The sequence below is a fragment of the Trichosurus vulpecula genome, chromosome 3 (assembly GCF_011100635.1).
Source record: "Trichosurus vulpecula isolate mTriVul1 chromosome 3, mTriVul1.pri, whole genome shotgun sequence".
Lineage (NCBI taxonomy): Eukaryota > Metazoa > Chordata > Mammalia > Diprotodontia > Phalangeridae > Trichosurus > Trichosurus vulpecula.
In genome coordinates this window covers 207,711,437-207,731,364 of record NC_050575.1, presented here as the reverse complement: position 1 = coordinate 207,731,364, position 19,928 = coordinate 207,711,437, and the positions used below count along the sequence as shown (strand labels likewise).

The 19,928-nt window shown below is 37.7% G+C and overlaps 1 protein-coding gene and 1 pseudogene across 1 annotated transcript in view; one reads left to right on the top strand and one right to left on the bottom strand.

Annotated features, from left to right (window-relative positions):
* Positions 1-19,928, bottom strand: part of NCOA1 (nuclear receptor coactivator 1) — a 228,768-nt gene that overhangs the window by 178,747 nt on the left and 30,093 nt on the right. The window contains exon 2 of the mRNA XM_036748133.1: positions 15,701-15,819. The gene's annotated coding sequence lies outside the window, so the exon portion shown is untranslated. The remainder of the gene's footprint in view (positions 1-15,700; positions 15,820-19,928) is intronic.
* On the top strand, positions 9,958-10,942 carry LOC118840784 (annotated as a pseudogene).

Sequence of the window (19,928 nt, the reverse complement as noted above, 5' to 3'; positions counted from 1 at the left end):
AACAATTAATTCTGTTTCTTCTTTGCCTCTGCTTATTTTTCCAACTTCCTTTTCTTGTCTTAATGTAATAGCTAGCATTTCTAAGACCATATCCAATAGCAGTAGTGACAATGGACATCCTTGCTTTACCCTGATTTTACTGAAAAAGCTTCTAGCATTTCTCCATCACAGATAATGCTAGCTTTTGGTTTTTGGGAGATACTATTCACTATATTAGCAAAAAACACATTTATTTTCATGCTTTTAAATAAAGGTACCATATCAAGGAAGGTCTTACAGGCCTCCAAATTAGCAAGATTTCAGACAAGCAATTGTGATTATCTATGAACTCCTAAAAAAGTGGGCTGACAGAGAGACAGGGGGTTCAAAAATCTAATGAGATTCAGCTCCTTTTGTGGGGGAGGTTCTGCCTTATGAACTTTTTTTCCTATTGCCTGGGCAACTTGCCATTAAGACAACTGGTCTAGATGTAATACAGACACCTCTTGGGTAGGCACCAGGTCTTCTTGTCTGAGTCAAGTTATAACTGAGTTTCCAGAGGTGCACTTGATGGTTTATAGTGAGGTAAGCCATTGTGAGTGGAGCAAGCCAGGCTGGGTAGAGAACAGGAGCCTGAGTTCAAGTACCTTGATGAATGAGTACTATAATGCTGGAAATTTTTGTGGAAACTATTTAATAACTGGCCAATCTCTTTAACAAGTAGTTACTGATATCTGTAGATTGTTTTTATATAACCTCCATTTCCTAACATAACCCACTCCCTCCCTCAGTTATCTCCTATTACATTACTTTTGGGGTTTTCTTGGCAAAAATACTAGAGTGACTTGCCATTCCTTCTTCAGCTCTTTTTATAGATGAAGAAACTGAGGCAAACAGGGTTAAGTGACTTGCCCAAGGTCACATAGCTATAAAGTATTGGAAGACAGATTTGAATTCAGGAAGATGAGTCTTTCTAACTCCAGGCCCAGCACTCTATCCACTGGGCCACCCAGTTGCATGATCTACCTACTACAATTTATACTGCTACCATTATGAAACTATGAGCTACCTCATTACACCCACAAAGATCTCCTGCCCATATACCAAAGACTTTAGTGGCACCATTACTTCAGTAGAGGAATAAATCCTCCTTGAATGACCATCTAAATCGGTTACTGATTTGGCCCAGATGCCCTCATCCCGACAGGTTATACCTAATTTCAGCCAATGCCAGAAACTGAGACCCTCCTTGAGATTGTAAGTCCTCAATTTCTCACTTGAACTCAGTCTACATATCCAATCTGCTATCAAATCTTGTCATATCTACCTTACAACACCTCTCCATATCCTCTTCTTTCCACTGACACAGATGTAATTTTAGAGCAAGTCCTTATCGCCTCTCACCTGGACTATTACAGGAGCCTAACTGGTTGGTCTCACTAGCTCAAGTCTATCCCCACTCCAATCCATCCTTCATTCAGCTGAACAAGTGACCATCATAAAGCACCAGTCTGGATATGCCTCAATTTTACTTCTAGGATCAAATATAAAATTCTCTGGCTTTTAGAGCTCTCCCCAACCTGGTTTCCTTACTTTTTATTCTTCTTACACTTTACTTCCTTCCATGCTACACTGACCAAATTGCCATTCACCAAACGTAACGCTCCATCTCTCAACTCTGCATTTCTTTGCACATTGCTATCCCTCATGCCTATGTAAAGTAAATTTTTAAAAATGTAGTATTAAAACAGAGAATCTATAAAATAGATCTACAAAGCAGGGCTAATATAAACACCTCCATAATGTCACACCAGATTTATCTAATTCATTTCTTATGGGGTATGTCAAACACCTCACTCTCTAGATTTGGTTCGCTTATTCCAACCTGCCTTCACACTACAAAATCTTAAGTTCTTAGAGATAAACCAGAACTACACAGATTCATTCAAATACTCAGTATCTCAGAACTACTCTATTGAAAGGAAATATACTTCCCCTGGTTGGTAGGTTTTAAGCCCCCATCTAATGTTGTTCTATCTATACAACAAGTCAATCACAAGGCAACACATATGCTGTACATACTATTTACATAACAGATTTAGATCTTAAACATAATTTAATAATAAGGAAAAAACAGTAAGAAATAATATTATAGCTACCCATACATTAGAGCAATGCATAAATAATAAAAATCTATCATAACATACATATAAACTTAGATCACACTTTCCCACCAATGTACTCAATATTTCTATCGTAAAAAGTAGGGATATATATTTTCAGGAATCAGGTAGCAAGGAAGAAAATAAGTATTTATAAAACACCTACTATGTGCCAGGTTCTTTGCTAATAAGTACTTTACAAATATTATTTCATTTGATTCTCACAACAACCTTGAGAGGTAGGTGCTATTATTACCCTCATTTTACAACTGACAAACTGAGTGCAGCAGAGGTTAAGTGACTTGCCCAAGGTCACACAATTAGGAAGTATTTGAGGTTGGGTTTGAACTTGAGTCTTCTTGATTCTAGGCCCAGACTCCTATCTGCTGCACCACCTAAATGAGAAACACATGAGGGAGGAAAAACCATGTGTCTAGGGTAATTCACTCGTCTGGCCTGCAGGTTTCAATGTTACTGAATGCTTTCACCCCTCATCTCCCTTGCCTAGATTCTTTAGCTTCCTTGGATGCTCAGTACAAATCTCATTTTCCACAGAACGCCTTTCATGATCCCCCCAATCCCCTTGCACCTCAACTTAGCCACCAATGCCTTCCTTCCGAAATTAATTTCCAGTTACTCTGGATATAGTTTCTACATAACTATTATTAACATGCTGTCTTCCTCCAGCCACCCAGAATATGAACTCTTTGTGGACATGAACAGTTTTTGCCTTCAGCACTTGGCAAAAAGCCTAGTATATCAAACAATCAATCAACAAATATTGATTAAGCATTTACTATGTGTCAGGTACTGTACTAAGCTCTGGAAATATAAAAAAAAAAGCAAAAACACAGTCCCTGCCCTCACATTTAAATTTGAAAGAGAGCCATGCAAGTAAATATATACATACAAGACACATATAGTATAAATGGGAGGTAATCACAGAGAGAAGTGGTAAAAGAGAGAGGGGAGAGAAGTAAACAGGAAAGGCCTTTTAGAGAAGGATATCTATAAATTGAGTCTCTAAGGAAATCAGAGAAGCCAGAAGATGGAGGTGGGGTGAAAAACACTTCAGGCAGGAAGAACAATCATTACAAAGTGAAGGAATCACCAGATGTCTTATTCGAGGAACAGCAAGGCCAGTATAGCTGAACACAGAGAACATGGAAGGGAGCAAAATGTAAGTAGAATGGAAATTATATTTGATCCTGAAGGTAACAGGAAAATCACCTTGACAGCTGAATGGAGGATGGACTAGACTGGGAATAGACTTGAGGCAGAAAAACTAACCAGATGACTACAGCAATAATCCAGACATGAAGTAATGAGATGTTTTACCAGGGTGTTGGACTGTGTGCATGGAGAAAGGGATACTAGAGATATTGTAACAGTAGAAATAGCAAAACTTAGCATCAGACTGGACACATGGAGTGAATTCAAGAGAAGAGTCAAAGATGACTGGGAAAATAGACTGGACAGTAATAGGGAAGTTCATAGGAAGGGATAGTTCACAGAGAAAGAAATATTTTATTTTTGATTCTCTCCCCATTCCAGTGCATCCTCCCATCAGCAGCCAAAGTGATCTTCTTAAAAGCACAGGTGTGACCATGCCATCTCCCTACACAATTAACTACAATGGCTCCCCCTTAACCCTAAGATCAAATATAAAATTTTCATCTTTTAAAGTCTTTCATAACTTGGCCCCTTCCCATTTTTTCAGTCTTCTTAAGTCCCTCCACATATTCTATGATCAAACAATCACCTGCCTTCTTGCTATTTCTCACAAATACTCCATCCTGACTCCATGACTTTTCACTGGCTGTGAGCTCCATGGCTGGAATATTCTTTCTTTTTACCTATACCTCCTGACTTCTTCACTTCCTTTCAGGTTCCTTCCACTGTGCCAGGAACCATGCTAGGTGCTAAAGATACTAAAGAAAAATGAAACAGTACCTGCAGTCAATGAGCTCACATTCCACAGAAGTAAAACACGTACACAGATACATACCAAAAAATATAGAAAGCAAATTCAAATTTTGGGAGAGCAAAATTGGAGCAAGGACAGGCTGATGACAAGTTATTCCACAAGATATAAAAGCCAAAGTTCAAAAAGGTAGAAAGATAAATACTGAAACTTCTGAGTAAAGAGAAAGAAATAGATATGAAAAATGTAGAGACAGAAACAAGATTTGGCAACTGATGAATAATAACAATGAGGTTATAAACATGAGTGACTGAAAGGATGGTGGTGATCTTGACAGAAGTAAGGAAATATAGAAGGATAAGATGGGATAGGAGCCAAGAGGACAGAGGTGAAGATGACGAACTCTATTTGGAACATCTTGAGTTTAAGATACCTATTGGACATCCATTCAAAATGCCCAAAGCACCCTTGGTGAGGTGATACTAGAGCTGGATATACAATTTAGGAGCCAGCTACATAGAGACAATGATTAAATCCAGAGAATCTGATGAGGTTACCAAGAGAAAGAATGTATGTGTAGAGAACAGATGAGGGCTCATCTGTGAGGAACAGCAAGAAGGCCAGTATATATGGATCACAGAGTACAGAGGGGAACAAAATGTAAGAGGACTGGAAAAGCAGGAAGAAGCCAGGTTGCCAAGGGCTTTAAAAGCCAGAGGATTCTATGTTTGATCCTGGAGGTAAGAGGAAACCATATACAGAAAAATCAACTGTGAAAACACGTTCAGTTATAGGGCATGATATGAATGATGACCCAGAAAAGAAGACTAAGAAGCAGCAAATAGGTAGGAAGTGAACCACAAGAGAACAATGTCATGAAAACCTAAGGAGAAGAGATTATCCAAGAGGAGGAAAGGAAACAAGCATTTGCTAATTACCTACACTGTACCAGGCACTGTGCTAAGCACTTTATAAATATTATCTCATTTGATCCTAACAACAACCATGTTAAAACAATAGTTCAAGTTGAAAAGCAGTTTTACAACAGACTCAAATAGTAATATTTCTGAATAAAACATGAATAATTTTAGCTGGCCACTCAACAATGATCCCAAATGTAATTCCAAACCTTTAATGGTTCCCTCTCTCCTACTTTGTCAACCAGTCCTCTCTCTCTCAGGGTGATCCATAATCTGATCTCATTTCTACCATTATTCAAGTTTATTTCTCACTATTACCAAACAAAAATAATTTCCCCATAATAAGTCCTACCTCTGTACACAAAAAAATGTTAATGTCTGACTCCTAAGTCCATTTTTCTCTCAACCTGAAATGCCTCTCACCTGCATTACACCTTAAAAGCAGACTAAGGGGTAAGACACAAAAGTATCCACCTCCAGAGAAAGACCTGATGGAATCTGAATACAGATTGAAGTATACTGGGTTTTTTTTAAACTTTATTTTTCTAGGGGTTTTTTTGGTCTGTTTTCTTTCACAATATGACTAACATGGAAATGTTTTACATGATTGCACATGTATAACTTTAATCAAATTGCTTGCCTTCTCAATGAGGGGGAAAGGGAGAGAGGATGGAAGAGAATTTGGAACTTGAAATTGTAAGAAATAAAGGTTAAAATTATTTTTACATGTTTTTCCATGGAAAAAATAAAATAAAAAGATTCTAAGGTCTGCGAGGATAAGGGGCTCAATGAAGGTAAAATACTACATGATATAACTCATTTCACTTTTGGAGAGCTTTAATTGTTAGTTTTTCCTTATAATGGACAAAAACAAAATCTCCATGGAAGGACAATTTGCATACATTTATATTATGAATAGTAATATTATCATAACAAAGACTTTAACAACATGAAATAATCTTTAATCTGAAGATATCTATTGCTCCTGACTGTCCTTGTCTAATTCATAAGCTTAGATTTTAAGAAATGATTACAGCAAGTTCTCATTAAAATCCAATTCAGAGTAAACAAAGTTCACAGAATCAATTAAATTTTTTCCAAACATCATCAAGTATAAATTTGATTTTTTGAAAGCTCCACCCATTATTTCTAATTTTGCACTCAAACAACAACCAATTAAGCATTTACTTATTATATGCTGTCTTGGGTGCTAAGGATGCAAAAATAAAAATGAAAATCCTTGCCCTCAACAAGTCTATTCAAAATAACATCACCTCAGATCCTTAAACACAGTTATCATGTATCCTCTGAGTCTTCTTGTATATGAAATAAATATCAGTACTCAGATGGCATAGATTTTGGGCTCTCTTTCTTCCTGCTTATCAATGTCCTTTCTAAACCATAGTTATCACGAACTGAACACAATATTCCAGATGTGTTCTGACTAGGATAGAATACAGGACAATCATAACCTTTTCCTGGAAGCTATACTTCTTAAAAAGATTTTTTAACTCCCCTATCATACTACTGACTCTCATTGAGTTGGCAAGCCCCTAAAACCTCAATATCTTTTCCAAAGTGCTATTTAACCATTTCTTATTTCATAACAGTGCAGTCCAGTTTGTTTTGTTTTTTTTTACACAAATGCAAAACTTTGGAATTATCCCTACATCTTAATAGATTCAGTCCAGTACTCTAGTTTGTCACCCTCTTTTGGATCACGATTTGTTTATCCAGTATGTGAGCTGCTCTTTAATGTTTTATGTCATCTGCATACTTGACTAGGAAATGTAGGTAACATAAAAAAAAATTATGATAAAGTTTTTTTTCACAAACTGGTCATGCAAAACTAACCTTATTTCCTTTCTCAAAAGTGTTACAGAATTAGTAAATCCAGAAATACAACAGATAGAGAATCAGAGGACCAGATATATTAACAGACAGTATATACTACACTGCCAGTTTACCTGGATTTTAGCAAAGCATTTAATAAGTTTCTTTTGTAATTCTTGTGGAAAAGCTGGAAAGATGTGCCCTATGTGTCCATACAATCAATTAGATGGAATCCGAATTGACTGAATGACTAAATACAAAAAAAAAGCCATTAAAGGTCAATGTCACCTTAGAAAGAGGTCTTGGGGCAGCTAGGTGGTGCGGGTGAGTAGAGCACTGGCCCTTGAGTCAGGAGGACCTGAGTTCAAATCCGACCTCAGACATTTGACACATATACTAGTTGTGTGACCTTGGGCAAGTCACTTAACCCCAACTGCCCTGCCAAAAAAAAAAAAAAAAAAAAAAGAAAGAGGTCTCTAGTAAAGTGCACCAGCCCTGTGCTGGTTAACATTTATCAATGACTTGGATAAAAGTAAAAATGTAGCATGCTTATCAAGTTTTCACATGATATGAAACTATGAAAATTAGCTAACACTATGTGAGACAGACCTAAAAAAGATCTTAGGCTAAAACAGAGGGCCAAACGTATAATGATGAAGAGATCAATGTAAAGCTATGGAATCATAAATCTAGAGCCATCATGTTTACCTCATTTTACAAATAAATACATTAAGACTCAGGAAGGTTAAGTGACTTGCCAAAGGTCACATGGAAACATTTGGATTTTTAAAAAATCAAATGTATAAATTGAAAATGAAGATGACAAAACTAAAAAGCACTGTCTGAAAAAGTTTAATTGCCTACAAATAAATTTTTTTCCCCTAACAATACAATTTGATAGCCAAAGAGTCATACTACAAAGAGCTGTAAGAGACTTTAGAGATAATCTAAGCCCTTCTCCCTCTTCCTCAATCTTGGCAGTTTTGTTTGTGAACTCCACTATACTTGCAGTTTTCGAGGTTGGCAACCTTAAGAATCATTTGACTCCTCAGTCCCAGATCAATTGCCTCCACAAAATCACTCACATCTTGTCCTCGCCACTCATACACACAAATCACCATAACTCAGGTCCTCAACAACTCTGACAAGGCCTATAGTAATGGCCTCTTAATCAGTCTCCCTACTTCAATCTCTTTTTCCAATCTATTCTCCACAGAGTCGTCAAATTCATGATATTCTAAAAAGAAACGTCTGGCAATATTACTCCCATAGGCATATTCACTGTTTCTTAGGCTTCTTCCTATTGTTATCATTCAGCCATCTCTCTTCCTTTAAGGTTCACTCCAAATCTAGTTATCACTCAATCCATATCCCTGTTAAGAAATCTATCAGTGCCTATGTTGCTCTCTATTCTTGTTCAAGAAATTCACTGCCTAGCTCAGTCTTCCCTGTTCCAAACCCTGCAGTCCCATTTAAATGCCTAGAAGTCCCAGGTTATCATCTCAGATGTCCTGCCTCTACCCTCAACCTAGATGCCATGTCTCTTCAATCACATCCCCTGAACTAAGATCTCCTGACTCTTCACTCACATCCCCACAATTCAGATGACCTTACCTCACTTCACACCCAGAAAGATAATGTGGAATCTGGATTCTAGGCTGTTTTATCACAGTGTGCTTCCAAAACTTGACATAACTGCAAAAGGCTATGATTTGGCTAGATACTGCTAAGCTGAATAATCATGACAAACTCTGCTGAATCTAGGCAGTAAAATGGAAAACACCTGCTCAACTTTCTATAATCAATGTTACTTTTCCCCCCAGAATATTCCAACCACAACTGTGTTGATGAGCTGCAACGACTCTATACTATCTACATTTGTCTCCCAAATCTGTACAATCTGTATTTATCTTTTGTTCTTCTTAAAAGATTATAAAAACACCAGCCAAAGTCAACTCACAGAAGAATTCCTTCAAGACTGCCTGTGACAAATGTTTCTTTCCTGGAAGATACAAGAAAAAAGGAATGCCTTGACTAAAAGAAAATTCAGAAAGTTGATGAATTTAAGAGAAGATTAAAACTTCAATCACAACATTATACATAACTATTCCCTCTCCATAATACTGAATTCTGAAACTGATCTCTCTGATCCTAAGCTCTTATGCTTTTATATCTCTCTCTCTCTCATTGTGCCTGTACCTACCCTTTTTTTTCCCCACAACCATAATCATTCCCTATTTTCCTGGTTAATCATATCATTTCTGACCTTAAGTCTGGCCCTTTAGTCTTAACGGTTGAGTTGACCCAATTCATCTCTATATTCTCTAATGCCCTTGAATCCCTGGCAGCAAGACTTACCAATCTGCCTTCTCTACACTTATTCATACACTACTGAACACCAAAAGAAGTCATACAATTATGCCAAATGGGTCCACTACCTATTGATTTAAATAATCTCACTGCTGTACAAAAATCATTTTTATCTTCTTGCTCTTTCACATTCTCCATTCTCCCTCCCTCTAAGATTTCTTAACAGGGATCTGGATTAAGTGATAACTAGATTTGGAGTGAACCTTAAAGGAAGAGAGATGGCTGAATGATATAGGAAGAAGCTTAAGAAACAGTGAATATGCCTATGGGAGTAATATTGCCAGACGTTTCTTTTTAGAATATCATGAATTTGACGACCCTGTGGAGAATAGATTGAAAAAGAGAGATTGAAGTAGGGAGACTGATTAAGAGGTCATCACTATAGGCCTTGTCAGAGTTGATAAGGACCTGAATTATGGTGATTTGTGTGTGTGAGTAGAGAGGCCAAGATGTGAGTGATTTTGTGGAGGCAACTGATCTGTGACTGAGGAGTCAACAATTCTAAATGGGGAAGAGCTCCCTCTAAGTAGATGACTTCTATTTCACTAAGAAAATAGATATCTATCATAAGCTCCTTCTTTTTCCCTCCTCCATACTGCCATGCCTTCATACAAACAGTTTTGCTCCACATCTGGAATACACTATCAACTCTGTATCTCACAATCCCTAACTTCCTTCAAGATTGACATAGGCACAAGTCTGGGAGCATCGGTCTCACGTCTAACTCAGAAGTTTCCCAGCCTGACGAGCAACCTCAATATCCTCCAAAATGGCATTTATTGTCAAGGATCAGCTGACTTTGAATGTCCTAAAGGAAGACCAGGTTCCCCATAACAAGATCACTGTTGTTGCCATTAGTGCAGTTGGCATGGAAGTGCCATCAGTATCTTAACAAAGGATTTGGCTGATGAACTTGCCCTGGTTGATGTAATAGAAGACAAACTAAAGGGAGAGATGATGGATCTCCAACATGGCAGCATTTTCCTCAAAACACCAAAGATTATTTGTGGCAAAAACTACAGTGTGACTGCAGATGCAAAACTGGTTGTTACAGCTGCAGCACATCAACAGGAGAAAGAATGTCATCTTAGTTTGGTCCAGCATAATGTAAATATCTTCAAATTCATTATTCCCAATATTGTTAAATACAACCCTAATTGCAAGTTCCTTATTGTTTCCAATCCAGTGGTTATTTTGACATACGTGGCCCGGAAGCTAAGTAGCTTTCCTAAAAACCATGTTATTGGAAGTGGTTGCAATCTGGATTCTGCCCATTTCCATTAACTAATGCGGGAGAGACTTGGTGTTCATTCTTCAAATTGTCATGGATGGGTCCTTGGGGAACATGGAGACTCCAGTGTTCCGAATGGTGTGAATGTTGCCAGTGTGTCTCTGAAGAATCTTTATCCTCCTTTGGGAACTGATGCTGATTTAGAGAAGCGGAAAGATGTTCATAAACAGGTGGTTCAAAGTGCTTATGAGGTGATCAAGCTGAAGGGCTACACTTCCTGAGTCACTGGCTTGTCTGTGGCAGATCTGGCAGAAAGCATTATGAAGAATCTTAGGAGAGTACATCCAATTTCTACCATGATTAAGGGCCTATATGGATGAGGATGTCTTCCTTAGTGTCCTATGTCTTGGGACAGAACAAAATTTCACATGTGGTGAAGGTAAATCTGAATCTGGAGGAGGAGAACCATTTAAAGAACAGAGCAGAGAGTCTTTGGGGAATCCAGAAGGAGCTGCAATTTTAAAACCTTTTAATGTGCTGCCATCAAGAGAACATGACAGTGGTTAAGGGGTTATATATGATGCACTTCTCAAATAGGTCAAACACTTCCTCTGATTAGTGACTGAACACCAGAAATGTAAAACCTGTGAACACACTCTAGTCTCTTCCTAAAGTTTGAAATGGGGAATAGTACAGTATGCCTACTATTTGTTAAACACTGTTGTTGTATGCATATAATCCTCATTATGACTTGTATAGTCTCAGTAGTTGGTATCAAGCAGAGCCAGTGCCCCACAGGTATATAAACTGCCTGCCTTGTATGTAGGTGCTACAGGTTCCCATAGGTCCAGAAGATAATACTCCTGGATACAAAACACCATAGAGCAGTAATTCTTTATTGATATACTGCTTACCTTTGTGCTCCCCTCCTTTAGGGCTCTACAGCATGTGCTCATGTATCACCTTGCCAGAGGACCTGATTTTGTATATGTATGGATATGTATATATGTAAATTTCCATATTATATAAAAAGGTCTATATATGTACAGATGCAACCAATTCCTCAAGTGTCATACTAACCCTAAATACTGAATAAACAACAAATAACTGATAAAAAAAAGACTGACACAAAATAGGTGCTTAAAAATGATTATTTGTTCATTCCCAGCACCTAGCACAGTCCTTTGTACCCAAGGCACCTAATAAATGTTTGTTGAAATGAACAGCCCCTGTGGAAGAATTGGGATACTAATGCACTGCTGGTGGAGTTGTAAACTGGTCCAACCATTCTGGAGAACAATTTAGAACTATGTCCAAAGGGCAAACTGTTCATACCCATTGAAGCACATGTACAAAATATTTATAGCAGTTCTTTTTGTGGTGCAAAAGAACTGAAAATTGAGGGGGAGGATGCCCACCAAATGGAGAATGGTTGAACAAGTTGTGGTATATGACTGGGATGGAATACTATTATACTATAAGAAATGACAGGGGGCGGAGCCAAGATGATGGCTGAAAAGCAGGGACTTGCATGAGCTCCCCACCACGTCCCTCCAAAAACCTATAAAAATGGCTCTGAACAAATTCTAGAACTGCAGAACCCACAAAATAGCAGAGGGAAGCAGGGATTCAGCCCAGGAGAGCCTGGATGGTCAATGGGTGAGGTCTATCGCGCACGGAGCTGGGAGCAGAGGGAAGCAGAGCCCAGTGTGGGCGGTGGCAGGACCAACCAAATCAGGAGCTGGGAGGAACAGGCCCTAGCACCCTGAATCAGTGAGCTGTGGCAGTTACCAAACTTCTCAACCCACAAACACTAAAGATATCAGAGAAGGTTAGTGGGAAAAGCTGCAGGGGACAGAGTGAAAAGAGTTCACAGTTCGGCCACTGCCCTGGAGGCAGCAGAGGTGGTGCAGCTACAGAACTACAGCCACAGTTGCTTCCAGCCCCAGGCCCACCTATTGGGAGGAATTAAGTGGTGAATCAGAGCAGGAGTGCAGAGCCAGCTTAAGATCTGAGTCAGGTCCAGGTTGGTGGTTCTTGGGGAAGGAGGAGAGCTGGTGTGGCAGAGCTGGCTGTATAGAAATAGCTCTGAAAACAACGGTGCATCCCCTCAAGCTTGGAACAAAATACTCTTTACTCTATAAGCAGTCATACCCCAACAAAAAACTCAAGGGTCAAGTAAGTTGGCTGGGAACATGGCCAGGCAGCAAAAACGCACTCAGATTCAGTCTCAGACTTTGGAATCTTTCTTTGGTGACAAAGAAGACCAAAATATACAGCCAGAAGAAGTCTACAAAGTCAAAGAGCCTACATCAAAAGCCTACAAGAAAAACATGAACTGGTCTCAGGCCATGGAAGAGCTCAAAAAGGATTTGGAAAAGCAAGTTAGAGAAGTAGAGGAAAAATTGGGAAGAGAAATGAGAATGACACAAGAAAATCATGAAAAACAAGTCAATGACTTGCTAAAGGAGACCCCCCCAAAATACTGAAAAAAAATATTGAAGAAAATAACACCTTAAAAAACAGACTAACTCAAATGGCAAAAGAGTTCCAAAAAGCCAATGAGGAGAAGAATGCCTTGAAAGGCAGAATTAGCCAAATGGAAAAGGAGGTCCAAAAGACCACTGAAGAAAATACTACCTTAAAAATGAGATTGGACCAAGTGGAAGCTAGTGACTTGATGAGAAATCAAGATATTATAAAACAGAACCAAAGGAATGAAAAAGTGGAAGACAATCTGAAATATCTCATTGGAAAAACCACTGACCTGGAAAATAGATCCAGGAGAGATAATTTAAAAATTATTGGACTACCTGAAAGCCATGATCAAAAAAAGAGCCTAGATATCATCTTTCAAGAAATTATCAAGGAGAACTGCCCTGATATTCTAGAGCCAGAGGGTAAAATAGAAATTGAAAGAATCCACAGATCGCCTCCTGAAAAAGATCCCAAAAAGAAAACTCCTAGGAATATTGTCTCCAAATTCCAGAGCTCCCAGGTCAAGGAGAAAATACTGTGAGCAGTCAGAAAGAAACAATTTGAGTATTGTGGAAAAACAATCAGGATAACACAAGATCTAGGAGCTTCTACATTAAAGGATCAAAGGGCTTGGAAAGCAATATTGCGGAGGTCAATGGAGCTAGGATTAAAACCAAGAATCACCTACCGAGTAAAACTGAGTATCATGCTCCAAGGCAAAATCATGACTTTCAATAAGATAGAGGACTTTCAAGCTTTCTCAGTGAAAAGACCAGAGCTGAATAGAAAATTTGACTTTCAAACAGAAGAATCAAGAAGCATGAAAAGGTAAACAAGAAAGAGAAATCACAAGGGACTTACTAAAGTTGAACTGTTTTGTTTACATTCCTACATGGAAAGATGATGTGTATGATTCATGAGACCACAGTATTAGAGTAGCTGAAAGGAATATGCATATATATATATATATATATATATATATATATATATATATATATACACACACAGAGGGCACAGGGTGAGTTGAATATGAAGGGATGATATCTAAAAATATAAAATTAAGTTAAGGGATGAGAGAGGAATATATTGAGAGAGGGAGATAGGGAGAGACAGAATGGAGTAAATTATCTTGCATAAAAGTGGCAAGAAAAAGCAGTTCTGTAGAAAGGGAAGAGGGGACAGGTGAGGGGGAATGAGTAAATCTTGCTGTCATCAGATTTGGCCTGAGGAGGAAATACCATATATACTCAATTGGGTATCTTACCCCACAGGAAAGAAGGAGGAAGAAGATAAAAAAGGGGGAACGATAGAAGGGAGGGCAGATGGGGGAGGAGATAATCAAAAACAAACACTTTTGAAAAGGGACAGGGTCAAGGGAGAAAATTCAATAAAGGGAGATAGGTGAGGAAAGAGCAAAACATAGTGAGTCTTTCACAACATGAGTATTGTGAAAGGGTTATGCATAATGATACGCATGTGGCCTATGTTGAATTGCTTGACTTCTTAGGGAGGGTGGGTGGGAAGGGAAGAGGGGAGAGAATTTGGAACTCAAAGTTTTAAAAACAGATGTTCAAAAACAACAAAAAAAAGTTTTTGCATGCAACTAGAAAATAAGATACATAGGCAACGGGGCATAGAAATTTATCTTGTCCTACAAGAAAGGAAGGGAAAAGGGGATGGGAGAGGAGTGGGGTGACAGAAGGGAGGGCTGACTGGGGAATGGGGCAACCAGAACATACACCATCTTGGAGTGGGTGGGAGGGTAGAAAATTTGTAATTCAAACTCTTGTGAAAATCAATGCTGAAAACTAAATATATTAAATAAATTAAATACATGTACAGCTAAAAAAAAAAGAAATGACAAGCAGGATGGTTTTAGAAAAACCTAAGAAGACTTATATGAATTGATGCTGAGTGAAGCAAGCAGAACCAGGAGACCACTGTACACAGGAACAGCAAAATTATAATGAGGATCAACTCAGAATGACTTAGTTATTCTGGTCAATATAATGATCCAAGCCAATCTGAAGGACTTAGGATGAAAAATGCTGTCTACCTCCAGAGAGAGAACTGATAGTCTTGAGTACAGATTGAACCATAAAGTTTTCCACGTTATTTTTTTTTGCAACATGGCCAATATGAAAATATTTTGCATGATTTCACATGTATAACTGATAAAACATTTTTCTGCCTTCTCAGTGGGTGGGGAAAGGGTGGGAGAGAATTCGAAACTCAAAAGAGAATTTTTAATGAATGCTAAAAATAATGAATTTACTTTTTAAAAAATAAATTAATATTCCTTATACATGCTCAATCTAACTATAGTAATAACGTCAATACTTTACAACTTACAGAGTTAATACAATACCATTTATTAATAAGTTATGTTAGCAAATTAGATAGCCATAACAAAATTCTCATGAAGAAAGAGTACAAAAATGTTAAGTTAAATTATGAAAAAGTAGATGGGTGAAGGTTTTTAACTTCTCCAAAATGTATTATAAAACAGTATTACTTTTTAAAATTCCTAATACTAGACAAAAAGAGAAACTATCAATTATTACAATTCTCCTGCACTGTTTTAAGTTTATTAATATGCCAAACCTTCACCTGAATCTATTTTAAGGTTCTTTGCTATTTAGGAGACATGTTTCCCTTTATCAGAACACATGCCAACCTTCTAGTGTCAATATACTGTGCACATTTTATATGCCAAAATATGAAATCCTCAATTTAATAATCCTATATAAATTAAATCTAAGTAAGAGAGAAGCCCAAGAATCAAATATGAACAATGCCTTACCTTAACATAAGCAAGAATCCCCAATGTGGTCTTCATCTGGAAGTATTCTTGAGTAATTGTTATTGTAACACAGGTCACCACTGCTAGTTTCAGTTAACATTCCATTAACATGGACAGACCTAAGGAAAGAAAGAGGGGGAATATCCAACAACATTAAGTATCTTTAATAAATATTACACAGATATGCATATATGTTTCTGTCTATCTTGTTTGCCTTAGTTTCCTCATCTGTAAAATGAGAAGAATAATAGCACCTCCCAGGGCTACTGTGAGTACAAAGTAGTATTTGTAAAGCACTTAGCACAGTGCCTGTCACATACTAAGTGCTATATAAATGTTAGCTATTACTATTATTAAATGAAGCACTTATGCATTTCATTAAATCCAACAATATGGCAGAGGTAGAAATGTTACGATCCTCATTTTGCTAATGAGATCCTGAGACACAAAGAAATTAAATGCCTCAGTCACACAGAATGTCAGATATTTGAAATTACAACCCAGATTCTCCAGATTCCCAATACAGGCCTCTCTGTCCATCTTGTTCAACTACCCTCCTAATAATAAAACTAAAAACATTCTCCTCAAAATCACATAAAAAGGCACCTTCCAAACCAAATAAATAAATAAAGTGTGTATGTGTTTGTTTTTTTTTTAAAACAAGGCACCTTCGTCCTGCTTCTTTACACAGATGGGGAACTATGGATATGAAACATCACAGATGTCAGACTTTTCATTTTATCAGTTAGTTTTGCTAAACTCTACCCCCCCCCTCCTTTTTTATTTTGCTGTAAGAATGGTTCTCTGGAAGGGTATAGGGCAAGAGACATATTGGCAAATGTAAAGAGATGTAAAAAACAAAAGATATCTATGAAAAAATATTTTAAAAGGATTTAAGAGATATTTATTAAGTCAGTAAGGTGATTACTTATTTTATAGAAAGATCTATTACTTCACCTTCACAAAGGGGAACCACCATCCTAAGGATTGAGCTGGTCTCTCAAAGTAAAAAAGAATCAGAGAGTTTTTCCTGTTCTCCCATAGTAAAGAGGAGATTAGAATTCCAGCATGAGAATACTCACTTTTGAGAAGCAAAAAGATTGCTACAGAATAGTGTCCAAAATGGTTTCAACCTATAGATAGATAAATATAGATATATACATATATCGCACCCCCAAAAGGCAATGGATATAAAGATCTGAAAAATATGGGAAGGTTTATGAGCAAAAGGGGAAGAAGACCAATATACAGGGACTACAACCACATAAAGACAACATTAACAATAAGGAATTCATAATATACAGATGGTAAAGGTGTTCATCTAGAAGTAGGAAAATAAGGCCAATGGGGACACATTTAAGTGTAGGATTGATCACAAAACAAGAAGTTACAGACATGCAATAATATAAATTTTTTTGTTTGTCAGACAGTTTGTTTATATGCCTGGTTTTTTTTTTTTTTAATACTCTTGTTCACCTATCTGCCTGCTCTTCCCTCTCCTTTTGCTGGATCATCATCCTGTTCTCCTATAGAGGCTATACCCTAAGATTCTGACCTGGGCCATCTTCTCTGCTCTATCTATACTGATAGTGACCCTGGATTCAATTATCATCTCCACACAGACAATTCACAGATCTATATATCGAGTCCTAGTCCCACTCCTGAATTCTAGCCGCATATCAACAACTGCCTAAAAGAGATTTCAAAATGGCATTCCCCTAAGCATCACATATTTAATATGTACAAAAGAGAATTCCTCTTTCCTTCCAAAACCCACTACAATAATTTGGAACTATACCCAAGGGGCTATAAAACTGTGCATACCCTTTGATCCAGAAATACCACAACTGGGTCTGTATCCCAAAGAGATCATAAAAAATGGAAAAACCCATATGTACTAGAATATTTATAGCAGTTCTTTTTTTGGTAGCTAAGAATGGGAAATTGAGAGGATATCCATCAATTGGGGAGTGGCTGAACAAGCTGTGGTATATCATTGTAATGGGATATTATTGTGCCATGAGATATGACACACAGGATGCTTTCAGAAAAACCTGGAAAGACTTACTCAAACTGATGCAAAATGAAGTGAGCAGAACCAGGAGAACATTATACACAGTAACAGCAATATCGTACAATGATCAACTATGAATAACTTAGCTACTCTCAGTAATACAATTATCTAAGACAGTCCCAAAGGACTCGTAATGAAAAATGCTACTCCAGAGAACAATCTGATGGCATCTGAATACATAACAGAGCTTGCTTCCTTCCTTCCTTCCTTCCTTTCAGTTTGAGTTTGCTGATTACACATATATAACCTATATCAGATTGCTTACTGTCTCAGAGATGAGGGAGAAGAGGGTGGGAGGGATAGACTTTGGAACTTAAAACTTTAAAAAAAAAGAATGTTAAAAATTGCTTTTACATGTATTTGGGGGAGAAAATAAAGTATTACTTTTTAAAAATAATTTTAGAACGTTAAAAAAAAAAAACACTGCTCTTCCAAACATCCCTACTTCTGTCAAAGGCACTACCATTTTTCCAGGTTCCCATGTTCATAACCACAATATTATCCCTAACTTCACTCTCTTCATCTCACAAACACATTCAGTTGCCAGATATTGCCATTTCTATTCAGTATCTCCTGAATTTAACCTCTTCTTTCTACTCATAAAGTCACTACTTCAGTTCAGGCCCTTATCCACCTCTTACCCAAGTAATGCAATGGCCTCCAAATCAGTTTCCCTACTTCAGGCTTCTTCCCACTCCAATCCATCCTCCATACTGCTGCAAAAATGATTTTCATTCATTGCAGATCTGAGCATGACACTCCCATATTCAATCAACTTCAGTGCCTCTTTATTACCTCTTGGCTAAAAAATAAAATCCTGTTTGGCTTTTAAAGCCCTTTACAGCCTGGCCTTAAAATAATTCCCCAACTTCATTATACATTACCCTTTCTACACTCATTGGCCCAGTCAAATTGGCCTTTCTATGCTCCTCAGACCCAGCACTGCACCTCCTATCTATCTCTACACCTTTATGCTTACTGTCCACCCAACCTAGAACGTACCCCCTTCCTTATTGACACTTCATAGCATTCCTCAAGAGCAGCTCAAGGACCACATTCTATGTTTTTTTCTTATCCTAACTGGTAATGTTCCTGCCTTGTTTTAACTACCTTCTATTTACTTTGTATTTATTCTGTAAATACTTATATATGTACATGTTGCTTCCCCCTATAGAATGAAAGCTCCTTAAGTGGAAGGGCTATTTCAGTCTCTGTATTTATAACCCTCAGTGTAGTACAATACCTGGCACGTAGTACATGTTGTTAATGGACTGACTAGTTCCCATGTTCACTGATCCAACTACAGGTAACCATTTCAGCTCCTTAAGCAGCCTTATCCCGGGAAGGGAAATATGCTACAATTCCCACCACTGGAAACATCCATCTATATAAGTTAGTAAGTTAGCATTCCAATTTACAAACTGTCACTTTCCAACAAATATTGACTCTACAATGCGGAAGGGTCATTCTTAGATACTGTAGGAAATTCAATGAAGTATAAGACACGGTCTATATGCCCTCTAAAAAGTTACAATACAGTTAACGGGGAATAAGCATGATGTAGATTTGGTGTCAGAAAACCTTCATTCAAATCTCAGCCCTGCCACTTGCTACCTGTGTGACTTCAGACAAGCCAATTAAGCTCTCCTGAACTGTTAAATAGTTAATGAAGGCCTAAATTCCTTCATCTCTAAAGTGAGGGGTTTGAATGAGATGGTTTCCGAGGGCCCTTTCAAATCTAGACTGTATATGATTCTAAGATCCTAGAGAGATGATAGCTATACTCATCAATTCACCAAAATAGATAAAGTGCTTTACTATGTTCCAGACACTATAGTGAGCACACAGATACAAGGAAGTAAGATAATCTTAATCTAGCCCTCTAGTAGTTTATACCCTAATGGAGGAAAGATAAGCCATAATTTAATGTTGCTCAGTCATTTCAGTACTATGTGACTATTTATTACTCCATTTGGGGTTTTCTTAGCAAAGATACTGGAGTGGTTTGCCATTTCCTTCTCCAGCTCATTTTACAGATGAGGAAACTGAGGCAAAACAGAGTTAAGCGACTTGTCTAGGATCACCCAGCTAATAAGTGTCTGAGGCCAGATTTGAACTCAAATTCTCCTAACTCCAGGTATGGTGCTCTATCCA